This window comes from Bradysia coprophila, assembly GCF_014529535.1.
Source record: "Bradysia coprophila strain Holo2 chromosome X unlocalized genomic scaffold, BU_Bcop_v1 contig_173, whole genome shotgun sequence".
Taxonomy (NCBI): Eukaryota; Metazoa; Arthropoda; class Insecta; order Diptera; family Sciaridae; genus Bradysia; species Bradysia coprophila.
Genome location: NW_023503302.1, coordinates 1615198 through 1635182, shown reverse-complemented (window position 1 = coordinate 1635182; position 19985 = coordinate 1615198).

Here is a 19985-nt window from a genome sequence, read left to right as displayed (position 1 = left end):
AATTTCATGTCGTCAAGCGTGTGCGGTGTACGCCTAGCTCTTCGTAGATGGAGTCTTGTGAGCTGAAATTGTTATGGTCAGATAGCTAGATAGAAAAAAACCCATCTTCAGTGTCAAATTCCCATTTTTGCTTCAATTTTCTTTCATTGATTTCACACTGAAGATGGGTCTTTTGTCCCTTTATATTCCTATATTGTTGTAGAGTTTCATTAGACGCTTCTAATGACACCTCACACGGCAATAAATTCGTAAAATTAAGAACGTAATAGGCAAAATTCGACGGAGCAGGACATCTCCGCCTTGTTTTGCCTTCGTTTATCCACTTTCGAATCACCAATACCGATTCATCCGAATCAGTATTATGGTCGGCGACATTGAAGTTTCTCATTTCTCGACTTTTTCGGCTTCGTTTGCGATGTTATGAATGTCCAAGCAATCTAAGAATTCGTCCGGATCCGTTTGGATTGGCATGAACGTTTGGAATCGGATGTTGTAGCAATCGTACGATAAATTTACGGCAGACAACTTCAATCGAACTGCAGCTGTACTACCTAGTACAATTGTTAATATTTGAATCTTGTTCCAGTCGACCTCATGTTGCGCGTGTGGAAATTCACGCTATCCGCAGTATCCTGGATACCAGGAAGTTTTCAGAAAAATTCTTTAGATACCGGTAAATCGAAAAAATTCTGGAAAAATATGTGGCGAAAAATCAAATTTACGATTTTAGATACCGGGAAATTTGACTTGGATACCGGGAAGAAAACAAAATATCCACACGCGTCATGTTGACGGGTCACGATTACATTCATCCAGGATGAGCGCCTCCTGACGGAGATTAGTTCTTGCAATTGGCTGTATATGTGTTTTTCGACGTTTTCTTGTTTGTAAAGAAATATAAAATTTTTTGGATGCCGATCAACTGAACGATTCCGACAGCGCGTATTGTTGTTATGGTTTTCGAAATCTTCGATCCCTTCAATATCTTCTCAAGTTCAGAACGACCTTGCCCGTCGTCTATGCCGTTGCATATTATCGATCAGTCTTTTGCCAGCTGAAGTTGTTGTAGTGATTGTTTCATATTTGGTGGGATCATATTGATTCGGCAGATTCTTTTCAGATTTTGCATTGTAGTTCCCCAAAATTTACTAATTACATTTATCAAAGGTTTTTGAACGTAAATTTCGTAAATAATGACGGGTCACGTTGGCTACATGAATTGACAACTTCAGAATATAAATTTTTTCTTGTGCACTGTTCGTTGTAGATCTTAAGTTACTTTGCTGGATTCATAGCATTATTGGTGATTTTTTCATTACCGGAATCGACGATTGTATCTGATGAAAGTCCGACCTTAACTTTCGACGTATTCTCATGAAAAATAAACACGACGTCACATTTTCTCGAGTCCACTCTACATTAGTCCAATATTGACCGAATTTCGACCGAATCAAAAGCTTTCTCAAAGTCTTTGAATGTCACGCCCTATGGGAACATCCAACATTTTAAATCGTTGACGAAAATAAGGTAAGTTATTAAATGTTCAATGTTCATTGTTACAATTTTACATTCACAATGGATAATGGTTGCCGAGAATAAATCCTCAAAATGTCCTAATCTATTTCTCCGATTTTATTGTTTTTTTTAGAGTCTTTTATAACTTACTACAGCTCGTTTGGGCTTAAGCTCAAAACACACGAGGCATCGAAAACGTGTTTCGCTCAAAACTCTATATGTTAGTGTTTCGTTAAGCATCAACAAGCAAAGGCAACTGCCTCGTGTGTTTTGAGCTTTATGCATACTAAGCCAATAAATCCACATCAGAAATTAACCGTTTCACAGATCGAAAAATACCGCAAATTTTTAAATTCTGGCTAACTTCCTGGAGTATTATATCCTAATCTACACGTTCAATTGTTTTGTTTGTTTTACAGTCCTTTTAACCTATGTGCCGCACGTCTGGGCTTATTCATTTTAGGCCAATAAATTCGTTTCAGTAGGCACAACGTAGACATTTTCCGTTACACAGAGGATGAACTAAAGTTGTGTGTTTGTAGTATACTAGGTAAATGACCAACGCTCAGTACAAACTCAAAACATTTCAATAATTTTAATTAAAACAAAAAATATTTAGATTTTAATATACCGAGACCAATCGAGACAATGCGCGACCGCTACAACAGACTTTGATGTTATCGATTTTCGGAACCATATTAACTATGAAAATTTTATTTTGTGTTTTCTGTTGTTACGCAACTTCAATTCCTGATGGTTTTCTGTTTATTTTTATTCTTACAATCGACTTATTGATATATTTTCCTATCTTGGATTAAAGATGTTTTCGGTTCAATTTCATGCGAGGGCTACAATTTTTTTTAAACGTCATATTGTAGAAACCTTATACTTTATTGTAGTAGAGGTCCTTAGCATAAAAATAGTTCACTTTATAGTAGAATGGTGAGCTTTGGACCAGTGATTGATATTGGTAGCCTGAGTCCAAAAAGATTAACACCCCTCAAAAAAACCCACCCCACACCCCAACACCCCTCACCAAAGATTTTAGTGTAAGGGTTACTTCAATGAATTATTGTGATGCGCCTGTCAATACTAGACTGTCGATATGGGGCTTAAACGAAAGTTAAAGGTTCATACTTTTTTTATATGACCAAACGCTTTTCAATTTTTCATTTTCCACATCAATTTTCCGAGCTTTCCATGAAAATCTATGAAATCTCAAATATAAAGGGTGGTGAATAAGTTAAAAAAGTTTTTGTGCATACTTCCTTCTGCAATATGGTTATCCAAAGACTTCTTCGCTAATTTGACGAAAAAAATTAAATAATGTGTCATAGACTTGGAGATAAGCTCAGTTTTCCACCGCCGGAAAATTTCATTGAAATACTTTTTTACATATAACTGATGAGATATGCGAGCTGTGTCATTGAATTTGCGAGATTATCATAGGATAGTTTATTGACGCATTTATTGACGTCACCCACCTCCCACTCTCCTATTATTGAACAAATTGTAGAAAAATTTTAAAATAGAAAGCAGACTATTTTTGAACTTACAAATTTACGCTGTAAATGTTTGGAATATTGCCTGCAATACCTTTTTCAAGTGGACAGTGGAAATAATTAAGAGTAAGTATGTAAGATACTACATTTTCAAATAAATATTGTTGTGCGATTACACTGCAAAAATGCTCCAGAGGCAGTTTCTGTCTACGTAGTAAAAATGATTTAAATGTCCCACATTCAGCAATTATCACTCACATTCCACATTATGTGGTTTAATTATTTTGATATCATTTATGAGTCAATATGTTAGATTTACCAATCATTTTTGATCGATGCACACAGATCTTGTGATCTTTGTACTACCCTGTCATCCTAAAAATCTTGAATCCGTTGGACATTAGATAGTGAGATTATAGGAAGAGTGTTTTATCAAAAGCAGTAAAGTCCACCATTCTCTTAACTCTTCTAACGTAGGTAGAGGAAATATAGTTGTCCCTTTCTGTCTCACGGTCTATATGGGCAGTGGACTTAACTGCTTTTGAAAATGGTAGATGCTTGGAGATGATTATAGCGAAGTAGAACAATCAACTTTCTTTTAAATTTTGCCGCATCAGACCAATAAACAAAACCAACCATGGAGATGATTCCATCTGGTGTACCACTAGTACCCACAGCTCATCTCCAACTAAAACCATTGCCTTACTCCAGGCGAGCAAATGGGTACGTATGACAGTCATACTATGACTAGCTAATCTATAGGACCTTAAAAGCATACCTCGCAGTCCTAAGGCGATGGCTGACGGCTTAGGTCTTCACTATTGATAGCTGGTAAGACAAGATTGTCCCTATCATTGAAATTGACACAGCCTGTAACATTTAGTCCAGTCTTATATTTCAAAAACTAGCCTGTCCGAACGTAACGTTTCTCTGCATTGAACCAACATAACAGCCGAAGCCTGGCACAAAAGCCACTGGCGAGAGAGTGACAGAGTGTCCAGAATCAAGATAATCTAACGTATTTTGTTATGAAAATGTCGATACTTTTATTACGATGGGTATCAGACGAGTATTTTTGATTGTAGAGCAAATCAGATAGTAACGAGCTTCTCAATGGTAATGTTCCAATACGTCAGTTGTAAATAAAATAAAGAGGATGTTATTAATACTTATAATTAAAAAACTTAAAAATTAAACGTGAGCTCTCGACATATGAATCTTTTAGACGCAAACACTTCCTAATTCTTGAAGAGAATAGAAAGGGAGCTAGGCTCACCGCCACTAAATTGCAGTAGTGCTACCAGAAGCTTCATTTACAAAAGATATCAAAATAATTAAACCAGATAATGTGGTATTTATTTCTGCGTCTCAAAGGTTGGTGTCGAATAGCATCAGCTGTGTTGCCTAGCTAATCGACACCAGTGTCAATTAGCATCTACTGCCCAAGTAGCATTCAACGGTTAAAATTCGGTTGTACAACCGTTATTTAACAGCGGTTGTAAAAATTAGAAGATAACTAATTAGTTGTCGCAACGTTGCTGCAACGTTGTAATAACGGTTGTACAACGGTATTTGCCCAGTTGCAAAAGTTACAAAAATGTTATAACGAATTCGTTGCACAACGGTTATACAGCAAATTGGTCAAAAGTTGTTAAACGGTTTTATAACCGTCGAATAACTTATAAGTCACAATTGAAAATTCAATATTTTCTAACCAATCAGTCATCAGACCGTTGTACTGCCGTTTTACAACTTTTTCGTTAATCATCATATTTGTTCTTGAAGCCACATTTCCAAGAGTTTTTTTGGTGTTCAATTTTTTCTTTCTTTTCGATATTCGCAAATCACATAGTTAATGCACTCAAAATATGTAAGTACTGCGCAGTTCGCAAAGTTAAAATGTTTGTGTCATGGTTATTATAAAATACAAGCAAAATACTTGAGATATATTCCGTACAACTGCAATACACGTAACATAATTGACAATTAAAATTGCTCTCTCTTGTGTCGCCAATTAAACAAAATTTAATCCATCAATTTCACTTTTTTGTTAGCAGCTGTTGCCGGTCCTAACTCCTATCCTAATCCTAAAGAAACCTAACAAGACATAAGAAACCTAACTTCGACAACAGCGGCAGACAAAAATAGTGAAGTCGATGAATAAAATGTTGATTTACAAATTGGCATAAAGAAAATTTTTCAAAATTTATTAGTTACACTGAAATAGCAGGGTTTCCATTACGATGATGCCGACAATTTTCACACTTTCACACACATTTTCAAACCGAACTACTGAAACATGAAAAAAGTAGATGTAAAATCTACAAAAAATCGAACTTTCCATCATGGCGTCTTGATTCGTACTGACGGATAATGAACATTTCTATTAAGTTCCATGACCGTTTTACGACGAATTAGTTAAAGTAATGACTCGAACTTTTTGGTTGTATGACGGTTTCTGGACGAAAAAGTTTTCAACAAATATTATCGGTTCACTCATTGGTCAAATAACCGTTTTGCAACTAATTCGTTTAAAATTGGTTGATTACGAATTAGTTGTGTAACGGTTATATAATGAATAAGTTAAACTGAATACAACTTATTCGTTACATAACTGTTGTAGAACGAAAAAGTTGGCAACGAATTAGTAACGTTTATAACCGCGGTTATCAAATGCTACTTGGGTGTGTTACGTGGCTAATCGACACCAGATGCAAATAGCATGCACTGTGTTGTCTGGTTATTCGTCACCGGTGTCAAATAGCATGCACTGTGTTGCTTGGCTATTCGCATCCGGTGTCGAACAGCCACACAACATGCATGCAACGGTGTCGAATTGCATCGGCCTAGACAGAAACTGCCACTGCAGCATTTTTGCAGTGTAATCAAATATTCATTTGAAAATGTAGTATCTTACATACTTACTCTTAATTATTTCCACTGTCCACTTGAAAAAGGTATTGCAGGCAATATCCCAAACATTTACAGCGTAAATTTGTAAGTTCAAAAATAGTCTGCTTTCTATTTTAAAATTTTTCTACAATTTGTTCGATAATAGGAGAGTGGGAGGTGGGTCACTTGAGGTTAATGGTGTATTGGCTTCTCCTAGAGTTCAATAAATGCGTCAATAAACTATCCTATGATAATCTCGCAAATTCAATGACACAGCTCGCATATTTCATATTTCAGTTATATGTAAAAAAGTATTTCAATGAAATTTTCCGGCGGTGGAAAACTGAGCTTATCTCCAAGACTATGACACATTATTTAATTTTTTTCGTCAAATTAGCGAAGAAGTCATTGAAGAACCATATTGCAGAAGGAAGTATGCACAAAAACTTTTTTAACTTATTCACCACCCTTTATATTTGAGATTTCATAGATTTTCATGGAAAACTCGGAAAATTGTTGTGGAAAATGAAAAATTGAAAAGCGTTTGGTCATATAAAAAAAGTATGAACTTTTACCTTTCGTTTAAGCCTTATATCGACAGTCTAGCATTGACAGGCGCTTCACAATAATTCATTGAAGGGACCCTTACACTAAAATCTTTGGTGAGGGGTGTTGGGGTGTGGGGTGGGGTTTTTTGAGGGTGTTAATCTTTTTGGACTCAGGCTACCAATATTAATCACTGGTCCAAAGCTCACCATTCTACTATAAAGTGAACTATTTTTATGACTTTTGTTCTACAAGGACCTCTACTATTGAAACAACTTTCCCTGGTGAAGCTTTAGAACAATATTTTCAAAACTTTTAATTTAGAGCAGTGAAAGCTACACATTTCTGTAATGCCTATTGCGCCATCTGTTCCAAGAACCTTCGACACAAATAAGTGCTTTGTAAATTGAGTGACAGTGTATCCATCTATTATTTCTTGATTCCAACCCTCTCACAAAATGTTTTCTGGACTAAAATTCGCAAAGCTTGCATAAAACTTTCTCCTTAATTTGAAGTTTTGTATAGAGATGCCAGATGTGGATGGTGCAGGGTATTTATTTTTGAATTTTTGTTATCCAAAAAAGTTCTTCATTTTGATTTAAAAAAAAACGAAGATCAAGTTCAATATAATATAAGAAATTTATTATGGCTTCAGACAAAGGTGGTTGCAAGCAATAATGTCCGTGGTTTTTGTCAAGAATGAATCGAACTGAAATAAGTTTTGTAAATATTTCGGAAAGCTGTCTCAAAACTTTAGTTTTGTTCTGCAATATATTCTTAGTAGTAGAACTGCAGATAGTCTAAAGTTGCAAAAGCTCGCGGCATATCGAGGACAGGAAAGGAAAGCAGAGAAGTGAACGGAACTGGAAAACATAAATTTATACACTTAGTTTTTACTCATAGCAGAGTTCTCCCTCAAGAACAAATTCTTTACTCTATTATGTCCTTAGAATAATATGATATGAAAATTATTTCGTATTCAGATAGATAGTAAAACAATTCATTCACTTAGTGATTGTGCTGCATAAATATTGTCCCATCGTCGGAACTTTAATTGTAATTCAGCTGAGCGTACATAAAAGCGCAGAAGTGAAGTAAAGTATACTTAGCGTCGCTGAAAGTTGTCAGAAGATTTTGATATACAGTTAGCTTTTAAGCTCAATTTTGTTTGCATACTGTACAAAATATTCAAAAGTTCAACTAAATGGCACGTGTAAAGCGTTGCAGCTAAACTTAGTCAATTTCATTCCAATCACTTCATGTTTGTATGAAAGCTTAAACTTAATAAAAATAAAAATTATTTTTTCAAGTTAACCTTTCACACAAGCCTAAGCGGTACGAATAAATAGAAAAAAAATAAAATTTATTGTCATTGAATATTTTCGTATCGTAACCGTTGTCGGTCACTACTTGTCTCGTTAAATGTCCCAAAATATCGTATTAACAATGATGTAAATGAATGTCATTTGCATCCGCCCAGCATCGAACTTCAATTCTATTTAATTGACAATATCCTCAGAGTGGCAATACTTGCAATGCACTAAAGTGCAATATAGTCAACACTATTTGAATTCACATAAACGGTTACGTAATGTTGTATCGTCCAAAACCACTTACAGTGGAAATGTGACGCAAGTCCTGCTATCCACTTACAAAAGAACTGATATCGGTGTAGGTGACGCGGATTCGACACGGAAAAAGATATGCGTCACAAATGGCAGCTGAGGAGGAAAGTACGCGAAAGTTTTCTAAACAAAAATTTTACCCCAAAAATTTTAGGAAGAAAATTATAACAAAAAAAAAATTACGTCACAAGTGGAAGATCTTGAGGAAGAAAAAATTTCATAATTGTGAAATATATTGCTTTAAAGAATTGAATTCAAACGGAAAAAAAGCCGAATCATCTGCCACTTTTTGACGCATTTTTTAAAAATTTTCTTCTTTTGAATGAATTTATGACTGGAACAGCGAGTACCAATCAATGAGCTTTAAATCTTCCAATTCTTCCAACCGTAGTCGGTAAGTGACAAAGATTGGTAAAATTCATCTATTTCAAATAAATTTTTTCATACAAAATTTCAAGTTTGGAAAATTAATATCTCGGCCAAATTTTACCCTTATGTGGCGTGTGATAGCTCGTTGAACTCGTATGGACGCCCAGATCACGAATAAAATAAGTGGGGAGTAGTAGGAACCAAGGGGGAAAAGTAAAAAAGTCGTGTATACATGTTCCTCAGTCCTGCGGAAAAAAATCAAATTTTTCAGTGTGAACGGACTTGCGTCACGGCCCTTCACTAACGTAGGGTCATGATGTTGAACCTGTGTTTGATGAGTTTATATAAATGTGACAATTGCTTTCTTTTCTCTCACTCCCTCTCTCACCATATGGTGAAAAACCGCTCCACAACATGCATTGTCACACAGTAACATAGCTCGCAATCATCGGACAATGAAACATTTCCGTGAGGGGCTGCGAGTCAAAGAATTCTACTTTTCTTAAATAATAATTGTATCATTTAAAGTTCTTAAGTATATAATGAATGAATTCATCAAATATTGATGTTCCATTTTTTTCATAAAATTCAGGAATGTTTCTTCCACTGCACATCGATTATAGTAACAATTTTCTTTTTACGTTTATATTTTTCAAAAGTAAGTTAATTGACGCAATTGAGAATTATTAATAGCGAATGTGTCGCATTGCTTTGATTATAGATTGAGAGCCTACTTACATATCAGCAGATCATCATAAGAACACGGTTTGACACATAAGCATTTGGTCTACTGCTACTATTGTTTTTAAGCGCTTGGAGCACCTTAGTGTTAACCGTCAAACAAATTGGTGTAAAAGTAAATTTATGTAAGCCCGAAATGACAAAAAATATCTTTTAAAAAATCATTTGAAGGTGTTTTGGGCCAAGCAATTGTAAAATTTTTAAGTAGACTTTCACAACAATTCTTCCAATCGAAGGGCAATTGAACATGCTTTGTCAAAAATCCTCAAATAAATGCTTTTTAAGAAAATCCTTAAAAATCGTGTAAAAATGCTTAAAAAAATCCTTTATCATTTGACCAAACCAAATCCTTTAAATCCTATTTGCACTCAAATGCTTTCAATAAAAATTTTTATTTTGAATTCGCCAATTTGACTCCGATGTGGCTTGGATTTTCATCTATGTGCGCGACAGTTGAGTTTTACACTAATCCTACGATCGATTGAGACTCCCTAGCGCTCACAAACGAAAATCGTATCGGATAGTGTAATATTATGGGCTATAGCGAGAGAGTGATGTGCTCACAGGCTCTCGTACTATAGTAGTAAAAGTTTTAAGTCATATAATTGAATAATGCCTAAAAACAGACAAATACCTAGGAGGTACCTAGTTAGTTGCATATTCACTTTTTCGTATCGTTCATTGTTTTCATGCTACTAATGGTTTCTAGTTGTTCTAATTTAAGTATCACGAACATCAAATATTTAAGAAAACTGGACGATGAAAATCACTGACGCTACGCAGTTGAAATCTCGATTAAAATGAAGTTCATAAAAAATTTAATCACGTAACTAGAAGGCACGACGAATGAATGTGGTCACAATCACAATTTCAGTATTTGTTTACTTTGTACAGCAGCCAGTTCGTTCAATGAGATTTGAGCTCTACCATCGGACAATGTCGTTAATTGCAAGTCTGCAACAACATTTCCTTCCACCGAAAAACCGCACTTTTCGTGCGCTTTTCCGAGAAATGGATGAGAGACTTGGTTCGTTAGGTAATCTTTATATAATATTTTCGCTGACAACATGAATGAAAAAAAATATTTGATTAGGACTTGACTACTCAACCGAACACGAAGTGAAGAGATCACAGAGAATTCGTGGCATTGTGCAAATTCTGCCTCTGATTTTCGGCTATTATTTATGCTTCAAGGGAATTTTATCAACGAACATGAAAGACGAACGGTTCATCAGCTTCTTTGTGGGAACTGCGTTAAGCATCAACGTAAACACTTGTCGATCCTTCCATTTCGATTTGAACAACAAAACGTTGATAATTTCAGATTGTTCCGAAGTTCATTCACGTTTACGTTTATCACACAGAACTTTACAGTTTCAGAAGTGTTATCATCCAAAACACTGAACAATTCTATACGAAACGTCTACCCTTTGAATCGCAACTTTTGAAGAAATACAACCGATTAATAGGGTGGGTTTGCTTGTTCCTGTGAAATTGTCTACATTTCTACAATTTTGCTTTTTTTATCCGATTTAAACCTCCTAGGATTGTGTCTTACACTTTTGTCGTAATATTCACTGCACAGTGCTTGTTTTGTTGCCTCGGACCATTTCTGTTTGAGAAGAATGATTTTCCGTTGCCGGTGTACATTGAATTCCCCGGCCTAAGGTAACAAAAACACAAAATTTCCACGACCGACATTGTCTTTGTGACATACACAGATGTTTTAAAGTAATCAACAGCATCCAGGATATGAGATTTCATTCATCCTTTGTGCGTATCATACGTACTATGCCATGAAATTAGTTCTTGGCCTAGATCTCTGTTTCTACGTCATAGTCTTGTACATTGCGTTACGATTGGATTTATGCCAGGAAATGATGGTGAGAATTGGTGACACGTCAAGTGAGTATGCGACTGACGAAAGTCAACGGAAGCTGATCAGAGACAGCTTGCTGCTGCACATTGAAATCACCGAGTAAAATTCTAATTGTAAATTGAATTGTTTTTACACTGATTAATCGGAGACATATTGTTAGATTTGCTACGAAATTCATTGGCTCATTTTCGATGATGTTGTTTTATCAAATAGCTGCTTCACTTGTGCTGATGACGACAACAATGACATCATTTCAGAACGTAATTAGTGACACTTGCCTTCATAACTAACGTGTTCAATAGTTTCTTTCACTTACTTTACAGAACTTAGTTCTATCGTTTAGTGTGTTCGTAGCCTATGTAATGCAATTTTTCCTATATTGCTTATTTGGGGAACTGATTGTCTCGAAAGTAAGGGAATTATTCAAATGGATCATATTTTCAGCCATACGTAAAACTTTTTGTTTAATTCAGTTTAAGGACACATCCAACAAACTCTATTGTAGCAAATGGTACAATGTAATGGATATCAAAGATCGGAAATTAATTTTGTTTTTGCTAATGCAATCGAAGCGGGAATTAATAGTGTCCACTTATGGATTGTTTGAATTATCTTTGGATACGTTCTCTGTGGTATGCTTATAGATTGAATTGAATAACTTTGTTTTATTGAAATAAACATTTACAGGTTTCGAAGGCGGCCTATGGATATTACGCATTCCTACAAAATGTTTTATAAAAAGGAACACAAAGTGTATAATTTGCTTGTTCAACTAAAGAATTCCCACCTTGTGGAAATTTTCAAACATTAAAGACCCTCTTTAAAGGAGTTTTAAAATTAAAAAGTTTTTAATGGAAGCCTCTCCCTAACACTGCAATAGGCTGACTTGGAAGTGGGTTAAATCTGACCCTTTGTAAAAACAAAAAATTTGTTTTCCAAGTAGAGCCTATTTTGGTAAAATTTAGAGAAATTTAGTGAAACCATTTCAAGAAAATTTGCCCATAAGTTTGTTAGGCGGTTTTCATAAATTGTTGACATTTTACCAGAGTTCACCTTTGCGAAATTCGAAAAACTATTTCAATCAGTGACTATTTTTGGGAAAATAATTTCCCGTATTTTCATGAATTTTACCACATTTTCCTAGACTAGCATATTTTCCTTAATTTAAGAAAATCATTTTTGGAATTTTTGGAAAAATTTAGAAAAATTCGGGAAAATGTGGAAGAAAGTAGGAAAATATTGGAAGATGATTTCCCAAATTCCTGCCCCTCATTTTACTAAAATAGGCTTTGTTGCCTTTTATGATAGCTCAGGCAAACTGCATTTATGTATTCGAATGACAAAGCTACCGAAGAGATGTTATCTGACTGGTTTTAGTTGCCTGTTTGTTTTTGAAATCTCTTGAGTCATTTCCTCTTGCTTCAAGAGATTGTAAAAATGTAAGTCGAAGTTCTGGTTGACCCAAAACCTGTTCTTGACTTTAAACTGAATATAATAGTAATAGCTTATGGCTTATGGCTAATAGCTTATTGTTCAGCCGGGAAATCACGCTTAAGTGACAGGTTCTGCTACCAGTGTGGCTATAGCTAATGAAGGCATTTCCATACATGGTATTATATGACCTAGCATTAGGAGCCACATGCTTAAGGTGAATTACGAACCACGCCTTCAAAGTATTTTGCACTCTGAAGGATTTTTTTGATTATTGTGTCTTAATACTTACAGCAATACTAAACCAACTAAAAATTTTATACCAAAAGTAAGGGTTACGCTAACCCGACCAAACAAATTTGGGCTGATAAGGAAAACGTTTTGAATCGAACAGATTCAAAGAAGATTTCTAAAATGAAATTGGTCTCATAGTCTCAGCTTATAGTGTAACTGATTTGTGGTAACCACCTAATAAATTTGCAAGATCCGAAGAGTAAATTTACTTATTTGTGCTATTCTCTAGCTCCTACGTTTGTATCTAGGACAACATCATTTCGAAGTGGTAAGTTTTTTCTTTTCCTAATCTGCTCTGTTATTGGATGGAATTATTACTACACAAGAAATGGATCATATCCGACGAAAAAAATTATTTTTCTTCTAAACGATGGAATAATATGCGAAATATGTGTGTGTACCAGACACTTCAAACAAAATTAAGAATATAATCCGTTAAACCAACAACGATAAAAGAATACCAAATAGGATACAGCCAACGAGCAAAGTATTAAAGATACAGCCGCAACAACCAACATGATAAGCTTCGTAATAGGGATAATATTAGTGTGTAGCGTAGCTGTGCAACAGTAACGTCCAAATGACATAACATTAATGTGAGTGGGGTGGTTGTGGTAAGTAAAATGGTTAAAGGACCGGAGTGTAAATAAGGAATAATAATGTGTAATATGTGGCGTAAGAAAAAGGTTTTTCTTTTCATTTATTTGTATCGCATCACCAGTTTGTAGAAAGATGATTTTTTTTAGTAATGTGTGAGGAAATTTTTGAGACCAAACCGAAGTTGGGTATTTGTGTCAGTTTTTCCTGTCTTTGTGTAGCTTCTTTTTTGAAAAGTCAAAGCAGAAATTGAAAATAGTTTCATTGAATGCATTTTAACCTAGTTATGCGGGTTTAATAGTAGATTAATGCTAGCTGGTGATCTGGCGAAGTATATGGTATTTGTTGCATATAAATACGTGCTTTTCATCTGTTTAGTTATCGTCGGAACTTTTTCTCTTATATTACTGTTACTTATACACGGTGGGACTGAGCAACTTTATTTTGCGAAGTTCGTGAACATGGGATTTCTCAACGGAAAATCGTTTTTAGCGCCAAAACAAAACTTTTTTCGTGGATCTGTTCGAGAAAATTGATAAAAACGACGTCTTTCCAGACATTTTCATATGTCACGAAGTGACGAAACAAAAGTGTGGCATAGTGGCTCTTCCTTATTTTTTATCAATAAGTCCCATCATTCTAAGCAAAAAATTGTTGTACGGTATGCCTCTAAGGCACTTAGACTAAGTGTCTTAGTTTTTTATATCGCTAATCTCAAGTATCATCAAATCGTCTAAAATACTTAAGACTGAAGTAGACGGTGGCTCCTTTAATCTTTCATATGGAACTCCTATAAAGTCTATCAGCATACTTCCAAATAAATGTATTTTAACGTTTGCGAAATACAATTAGGGTTCAACCCCCATATCGTATGTATTACGCAGAACAGTATTCTTTTCTTTCAACTCCTGCAGTGGCATCCATTAGAAGATCATTTTTAATTTAAAAAAAATCAGGTTGGGTTTCGGGTAAGGTCAGGAATCAATTTCTAACGGTTGTAGATTTTTATAAATTTAATTCGGGTCGGTTGGATTTTCGAAAAAGTCGACCCGCTCATCTCTATACTTGTTTGATGTGAACGTTAACGCTTAAATTGGAGTAATTATAATACAAAACCCCACAGTAATAACAGATCCAACATTATAGTTTATTTAACATCTTCAACAATAAACTGATCCAAGTAGATGTAGCTCAAGCATATTTCGTAGAATTTGTAGACTACCTCCAGTTAGAGTTAGTTTGAAACTATTAGTGGCTGTATAACTTACTACTAGTTTTGCTTATATACAACTACTTGAAGTCGTTAAGATATTGTTTGTAGTAGATTGAGGAAGTTATTCTTGTATTTGTCGTTTGATAATGGGTCTCCGAAGACATGGTGGTAAAGGTACAGACTTTTATTTTATTTATTTATTTATCAACAGTATAACACCAACTGATATTATGACAAAATAACAATCAAAGATGAAAACAAGAAGACTTTACCACATTTGTATTATCGTTGGTTCAATGTTAATTAAATGCAATTTTGAATGTGAAAGAATGACGGATACGACAGGAATCTATTACTTGATACGCAATATTCATAATAGCCTAGGGCCAGTACGGTTTGAGACATCCAAATCCTGTTAACAAAAGTTGGTGGGTAAATTTTATCTTTAAGATTCATTTTAAATGTGACCGTATCCTATCCATACATCCAATTTGTTTAACATAAATCACTCAACCCCACTGCTGTAACAAATAAAAATGAAAATCATAACAGAATGTATAAAAAATCACTTAACCAGCATCAATATTCTATCTATTGTCATTTGTCTTTCCGCATACGACATCAATGTTCGCTGGATAAGAAAAGCTAAAGGCGATTTTCTTAACCTTAAAAGAAGATAATTCTGACTGGAAATATGAAATATATTTTTATGTCTTCATAAATTTGTTCCACATACTTGTTCGCAAAGAGTCAGTGTCTACTCACCCCTCACATGCTAAGACATTCGGTTTTTTATGTTTCTTAGAAACTGTCTGATAAAAAAAGGAGACAACATCCCGAGAACGTTTATTTACAGTTGAATACCATAATATTCTGTTGAGTTCGTTCCGAGATTTGTTTTTGTTTTGGTTTTCTAGATATAGAATACCGACTATTCAATGGGTGTTTGTTGTAGTAACTCGAACATCGAACGAAAGTTCTCAGATTTACGCATAACATTTTATGCTCATTATACATCAGCTTCATATATAAATGTATATGCATGCCATGGACCTCGAGTATGTATAACGAGATATATCAACGTATATTTTCCGATAAAACTATAAAAATGATATATGATTGCACATGGGGAGTCCGATTTATCGAAATTCAGATGTGAACAAGGGATGATACATGATTTCTTACAGAGCTAATTCAATAAGATAAGTCCATAGGGGTCGTTTGGGTTATGTATACATTTTTTCTATCTGTGCTACAGTGCTACCAGAATTTATTTGAACTAATAACAATAAGATGCTGTAATTGTACTAAAGCAATAAAATATCGGAGCATTTTTGTCGATTAAAGAAAAATATGGACTGCGATCATGACATTACGAAAAATGTTTCCATTCAAAATATTCGTGTGAAAACGTATCGGGTATGTATTTCCATTGCGAAATGAATCAAATTAGCCGGACAATTAATTTTTTTTTCTATTAGTAAGCTAGATGAAGATTGTCTTCATGATGCTTAAATAAATCGAATCCAGAAGTGTCTTCTTTTCTGTTCCGTCGCATTGTCTGTACGATGTAATGCCGACTTTAGATTTCATAGCCTAGTTCATAAAAGAGGATTTTCTGTTTACACAAAGATAACAATGAATAAGAACATTTGTTATGAAAAAACCCAAAAAATTTGTGAAAGAAAATTTTCCAAAAAGAAATTTGCGCCGCAAGTGGCAGATGATTCGGTATTCTTACGTTTCAATTCTTTCAATACATTTTTTAACCATTTTCCTAACAAAAGTTTCCTCAACATCTGCCACTTGTGACGCAATTTTTTTTTTGAGAAGTTTCTTTCACAAATTTTTTGGGTAAATTTTTTGTTAAGAAAACTTTTGCGTACGGCGCACCCTCAGCAATATCAGTTATTTTGTTAGTAAGATAAAGGACTTGTGTGTGTCACATTTACCCTTTAAGAGTTTTTTGACTGATATCACTACTTTTGTAAGTATATCATTTCGACAACATCAAAAAACATTATGGAAATTAAAAAATTCTAGAGAGATCAGTCTGAATCCCAAAATCTAGAAACCAAACTTGGAACACCTCACTTAATCGAAAATAACCCAAATCCATCGTAAAATCTGATGGAAGTTAGGAAGTGCCAGAGGAATCAGTTATCATCCCAGTTTTGTCTGCAGACTTTGGGGAGCTCCAGCTCCCAAGATATGGATTTTTTCCAACTTTTGAAAATTTCATTCTTATTTTTGGGTCATTATTACCCTATAACCAAAATTTCAGGAAAATCTATAGAAACGCTTAGGAGTTGCCGGATCCACTTTTCCATAGGAACTAACTAAGTAGCTAACTAACTCGCACTTGCATTATCTGAAAATTCGAAATTTTGCTTATTTTCATACAAACATCAATATTTCGAAGCTCAATATCTCGGCCAATTTTGAAGCTGCAGTAACGTGTGATAGCTCGTTGAACTCGTATGGATTCCTAGATATCCTAGTTTGGGGGTCGTTGGAGTTAAAGGGGAGAAGTCAAAAGGTTGCTGTAAATTTGCTCCGCCGTCCACAAAAATTTTTTTACAAATTTTTTGGTAGTGGACTTGCGTCACGCCCGCTTACTAACGTGCGTGCATGATACATAGCAAAATCTATGTCAACCGAATGAAGTAAAAGATTCTGTACTCAACACGAACACTACAAAGAGTTTAACTACGAGAAATAAAACTCGTCGAGTCGGAGGATTGGTATAAGCAACGCACTTCAAGCAAAAGTGGTACTCTAAATAGGGTACTGAAACTTGACAGTGCTCCATACAAAATTTTACACTGTAAAAAGAGTGGGGATGAAATTTCATACAAAATAGTACTCTATTTGGCAGCTGTCATTAATAGCACTTTTGCTTGAAGTGCGTTGGTATAAGTCATCTGTTATTGACAACGAAGGCAAAATAGATTATAAACTATGGCTTGTGTTGTCTTATATAGCACAATTCATACCAAACGAATGAAGTAATATATTTTGTACCTTCCACAAACACCGCAAACATTTATTTATCAAACGGTTGCAAAGACCTACCTGACAAAATCATACTATCAAAACTTGCATGAAACCAACGCACTTCAAGCAAAAGTGCTTTGAGAGACGGCTGCCAAATAGAATACTATTTTATTTGAAAAACTTTTCCACATTTTCCAGTTTTATCATTCAATTTAGAGGACCACTCACATCACGCTTAAAGTGCATTGATGAAAGAAAATTCATCCCATAATTCACTCAGGCGCAAATTTATTTTACTTGACACGGGAGTTGCTCTTCTGGGACGACTCTCTGGTATCACATTCCACACACAGGTGCGCGACTTTGTCAAAGAGTTTGGCTGCTGAGTTAATTTGTTCCGATGATCCGTATTTGGATCTTGTTTTTGAGAATTTTATTTCTGAAAAATTTTGAAAAAAATATTTCGGAATTTTCCATTATAATCCATTATAAAAGTCAGATTTTCTGCTAGATTCCCCTGTCATCATCCTAATTTTATACAAAAGTGACACCCCATTCTACTGGGCGCACATGATTGTTTTCGCATTTCCCTGAATATATTTAGTAATTTTATCTATAATTTATTCATTATATCTTTTCTGTAGTTAATAAATATTACTCCAGGCTGTATCATTCCTTCTTTTATCTACTATGACTCGAAGAGTAGATTTATTGAATCAGCTCAGGCACTTCACCATTTTAAATTTAGGTTTGCTATAGCATTTGCATTTAAATAACGGTACTGCCTTTAAAAAAACCCATGTTTTATGCAAATTTTCTTTTCTTTTCTACAATTCACCCAGTTGATATTCAATTCACACCTTGACCAGTTGTAGGATACATAAAATGACGAATAAATTGAATCAGCAGCTGAAAGTGTACGCTATTGTGGAACATATTTTTCCATGTCGAATTCTGTGTTCAAACTAAAAATAAGAATTTTTTTTCCTCTCGAACACGAACAACATATTCGCATTTGATTTGCAGGGAAAATGCGAGAAAATTGGAAATACCATGTTGTATGGAAATGTGTGTAAATTAAGGTTAAATAAAGTGTGCAGGACAGAATGGTAGAAAAATGTTGGTACAACTAAATAAAAGGTCTGTTTATTTAAATGGATAGAAGGGGGGGGGGGCTAGATTGAATTTGAATGAACGATCCTTTTGTTGATATATTTACGTTGAGAAGTTCGCAAAACGCCTGTAGCATGTTAATAATCATTGTGATGGTCCTGGGTATCTAAAAGTTGTCTTACCACTGGGTCTTTTTAAAATCGAACAAAAATTAATTTTGTCAATTTTTCCCCAATTCTAATCTGTTATTTTAATCCAGCACAACTTATGAACCTATACAATACTGACTACTGCGACTGGGTTGAATAATCAACGTATTTTCCGATGATAATTGCAATAAATATTTTTAATAGACACAGTGAGAACATTTCGAGTCCTTAAAATCAATTACAAAAGCTTGAACGTAATCCCCCAGAATTATTTTGATTTTTTTTTCTCGTTCGCCCTGAATTTCAAATACGATTGTTTCACTTTCGAAATACGTGCGCTCCTTAGTGCCATTCGTATGACCGCACCACTCATTTTATTTGTTTATTTCACAAGGGAGCTGACGGTGAAGGAGATATCTATAGTATGTAATTGGTGAGAAAATCGAATATTCTTAATTCTTTCTGTCCCATTATCTGACAATTTATTTGAATTTGGAATAACGTAAGAAAAAAGATGAACTGGTGGAGGGTGAGATGCAACGGTCGGTGTTTTGTGTTTAATTGCAGATTATTTTTTTGTATTAAATAGTTTCTTAGTTGCACTAACGAGACTGAATTTGCGAGGTGTGTGTGTGTGTGTGTGTGTGTATGTTTTCGGTGTGAATAATCTGTAAAATAACGTTGAATGTAGGTAAAGGTTTATTTTGTTCAATCCAATTATCGTAAATGGAAATGTCATTACCAGAGAATGAGATTCAGACAGGGAAAATTCTGTTTCTACTTTTATAATATTTGTATTTCTGTATAGGAAGATATAATATGCTCAACTTCGGCATTTGGAAGTAATGACAAGTGATGATAATGAGACAGAAATACCCAAAAACTTTTATCCCAATCATTATCATCGTATAGAGGAAAATTTTGGGTTAGATTGACATATTTCGTGGATTACATTTACCGTGCCAAATCTCCTTTGCGATCTAGAGTTCCACCTTTGAAAGTAATTTTTAGAAAATTTTAGGCGTTCGAGTTTTAGCATTTTACCATTTTTATTAGGTATCGGATTTCTGTAGGGCTTTTTAAGTTCTTCAATTAAATTTTTTAATCTTTGGGATTTTTACA